Consider the following 4,219-nt stretch of genomic DNA (forward strand, 5'->3'; position numbering starts at 1 on the left):
TTGTAGGAGTGTGTATTTGGAAAACCCACAATGTAATGTACATGAAAAAACATGGATTATTCATTAAACCAACAAATGTTTAAGTTCCTAAGAGTACTAAAGTCCATTAGAACATAAATGAAAATATCTAAATAAAATTGATTTTACAAATATTGAGCAAAAATCTCTGAATTGTTTAATATTAAAATAATTCTTCTTAATTTGCATGCAGCTTATTTTACATAACACTTCAACCTTTTAGTCATTAAATAAGAAGTCTAAAATAAGGTAGCTTGGTCAGTATTCATTAGAATGGACCATAAGTGCTTACCTACTAACATTTTGAAATAAGCCAGCTTATTTATTTTATTTTTTAAAAAATTTTTTAAGAAAGTATTTTTTTAAAGATTTTTTTTTAATGTGGATCATTTTTAAAGCCTTTATTGAATTTGTTACAATATTGCTTCCGTTTTTTGTTTTGTTTTTTTGGCCACAAGGCATGTGGGATCCTAGCTCCCGACCAGGCATCAAACCCACACCCCCTGCATTGAAAGGCGAAGTCTTAATCACTGGACCGCCAGGGAAGTCCCCAGCTTATTTATTTTATATTAGACATTTGTCCTTCTAGAAATGCTGAATATTTTATACACGTCCAAAATATTATCTTAATTTAGTTTTAAGCAATTTAAGCATCAACTCTTTTCCATCCTATTAATTATTTTAATCACATGAAATAATTACTAATGTCAGAACTACGCCTGTGTTAGCAAAGGAATAAGAAATAGAAAGACACACAAGGAGTATCATTCTTAGATGTATTTAATAAACCTGGAAAAGACTACATAGTGTGCTGGTAATTCAGTGCCCTTAGTATAAGGGCTCTCAAACATTGTCTTATAATGTTAAGTATATAATAAAATTACCTTAACAATGCACTCAACTTCCATTTTCACTCTCAAAGAAACAGACCAGCAATTTTACATTTAATATACTTAATAAATTCTTGTTGGGTACACTAAACATGTGTTGACTAGACATTAGCCAGTTGAAAGAGATCTAACATGCTACAATGAAAGACTATATCACCTACAGCAGTGGTTTTCCCAAGGATCAAGACAATTACCTTGACAATATGTAAAGAGAGTGACCAGATCAGTGTAGCGATTCTAGCAGGAAGTTTCCAGATCAAACAGCTGTTTACAAAGGCACTGCAAAACTTTATCAGATATTTTATTTATATTAGAGCTTAAATGAAACATCTGGCCATACCTGATAGTAAATTTACAAGTAAGCATCACAATTGACCTGAGTATATAATTAAGGTAGAGGCTAGGGAGGAGGCTTTGGGAGTATTAGGTAGCTCTGACTTTGACTAATGACTTATTTCTCTTCAAAATGCTGCTTTATAATTTGACTTGTAGTTATCTCAAACTTGGCCTATGGTAGTCCTCTCCAATATAGCATAACGTGTTCAAAAGTTTCCAATAAATTCACAAACTTGAATAACTGCTGATAATTTTCCATTTGCCTATATATATTCCTGGACATTAGCACTTTAAAAAGCTACTTTAAAGTTTATTGTTTGACTTAAGAAAATATCCACCAAGAATCCAAAATCTATAATTTAGTAAACCATAAAAAATTACTAGAAATGTAGGAAGCTTGAATTTTCAAAAAAACACTAGACACTAAATCTATGAGAAAACTCACAAGGAAGTTACTCTTTCTCCCTCCCAGGATTGAGTTTTATTACATAAGGCCCCCTTGTGTTATGTCAGTTCCAGAAAGATGTAGGTATGAATGCATTTGTGTGAATGCATGGGGCAGAGGTGATAGTGGTGAGGTATGGAGATTAGGAAGAAAAAAATCATCCCATTATAAAACCATATAAGTTCATTAGGAGAACAAAAATCCCAGTAATCTTGTTCAATTTTGATTCATGAAAAAGGCATTGTTAGTTCTGAGTTGCCAGGGAAAGTACTGTAGAATGTGATTTTGACATGATGTGTACTTCATTTAATAAAGACACTCATCCCTTTTCACTCAGTAATGCATGCCAAGAAGCAGTGCTATGAAGTGTATTTTGATAAACTGGATAATATTTCCTCATCACAATGTTATAAGCATAGTTTTCTCCCTAATCAAGTACTCAACACCAAACAAATCATAGATTTTAGACATACTATGTCATAAAAGCAACTATAAAACAACTATAAACATCTATAAAAATGCAAAATCATAAAAATAAGCTGCTGCTAGTTATATAAAAAAAGCCTAAATATCCAGCTCACATTATTTATAAAATGAGCCCCAATGTCCAATAAAATGTACATATGAGGTTTAAAAGAAAACTCTATGCTTGAGAATTTGACCCATAACTCATAATAGTGATAAAATAAATAATAAACCTACTAATAAACAAAAACAACATAATATAATAAGCATTTTACTTGTTATCTTTTTTAAAAATAGAGACCTGTATTAATGTTGAGTGTAAAACACAGCTGCTAAATTAAAATATTAATAATGTTTATGAATTTTAGGATATTTGGAAGATACTTTAGGAAATAATTTCATTGATCCAAGTTTCTTTAAAAAATCTGTCAAAGGATGTTTGAGTGGATTCTTTTTGCTACTCCCAAATGTCTTGCAAGCCAAGGAAACATTTTAAATTACTTTAATTTTGTCTAAAGGTAGTATAGTGAGCATGCTAAAATTGATAATTTGAGGAATTTATTCTACTTAGAATATTATAATAAGCCAATAATAACATCAATAAATGGATACCATTACGTTGTGCTGGGTACAGAGTTGTTTGTTTTCTCTATTATCCGAATGTACTCTTTCATTGTCTTCTATATTTGTAAATTACTCGTGTCTCTGACCAAATAATTTTACATCAAATCAAGACTCCCAAGAATATAAGTAACAGCTGTATAAATACTTTATTTTAAAGAATAAGAAAATTGTTCTGGTTATCAGAAAACGTGAGAGTTCCAAAACCTCCCCCTCTGCATATCAAAGGCAGGCTTTAGGTATCACCCTAACTCCACGTGTGGCTTTAAAGAGCAGTGGAAGACACACCCAGTGGAAGGAAAAATATGGGTTCATTTGGAAGTGAGTTGCAGCATGTTTTAAAGTGCTCCATTCTCCTGCTCTCCACACATAATAAATAATCTGTCAGAACAACACTCAAATACACCACCATTTAGTAGCATCCTGCTATATTGAGAGAATTGTACCTTACAGAAAATATTTAGTTATGAGCATAAGTATCTCTTATTTATCTGTATGTCATGAATTATTTTCTTAAGCAGGCAGTCATCCTTCAGAGAAAAGCCATCCCTTACCCATTTCACTGTCTCTATAACATTAGACTAATTTATTTTACTGATTTGGAAAAATTGATTTCCACTGGATTTTTATATTTACCCTATTAGAATACGTTGCATGAACAGTGAAGATTGGTCTGCCTTGTGTCAGCTCATATGTAAATGACGATCTTGAAATACACTCACCAGTGTCCAGCACCACTATCTTACTGCTAACAGCAGTGTTTTCATACAAATTCCGTCTACTGGGGAACAAGTCCTTTTTCTTTGTGGGGTCTCAAGAGCATCTTGACTCTTGAATATTTGTTTTTGTTTTTTCTCAGATGGAGACCATCTGTGAGTCCTAAATATTCAGACTTATAAATTGGTGAGAAATATAGATGGAAAATTAAACCTGATGTATCTAGTGAGCACACTATTTTCCTAAAATAAGTCTTTCAGAAAACATGTGGTACTCAACTCCATTATGCTATAAACATAGTATTTAAAGGAATAAAATGAAATAGATGTTTTATCTTTATCATGTCTGGCATTATACTTGAATAACTTCAGGGTTTTTTTTAAAGCTACAAAACTTGGTAGTCAGTTTGGGTATTATTTTCCATTGTTTTTCCCCCTCATCCTTCCTTCTACCTTGTTTTAGAAATATATATATGTGTGTGTGTGTATATATATATATATATATACACACACAAACATATCTATTAGATATATAAGTACATATATAGTAAATACATGTATATATAAATATATATATTCTAAAATAATCTTCACAAATATGGCTCATATATAGAAATTGGTATCGCAGTGACAGCTTCAGTACTAATGGTCTTGTTTAAGTATAATGACAATGTTTTACAGTTTGGTAAGTGGCATCAAAATATGCGGAATAACTAACATAGAGAATA

This window comes from Physeter macrocephalus, chromosome 15, assembly GCF_002837175.3.
Source record: "Physeter macrocephalus isolate SW-GA chromosome 15, ASM283717v5, whole genome shotgun sequence".
NCBI lineage: Eukaryota > Metazoa > Chordata > Mammalia > Artiodactyla > Physeteridae > Physeter > Physeter macrocephalus.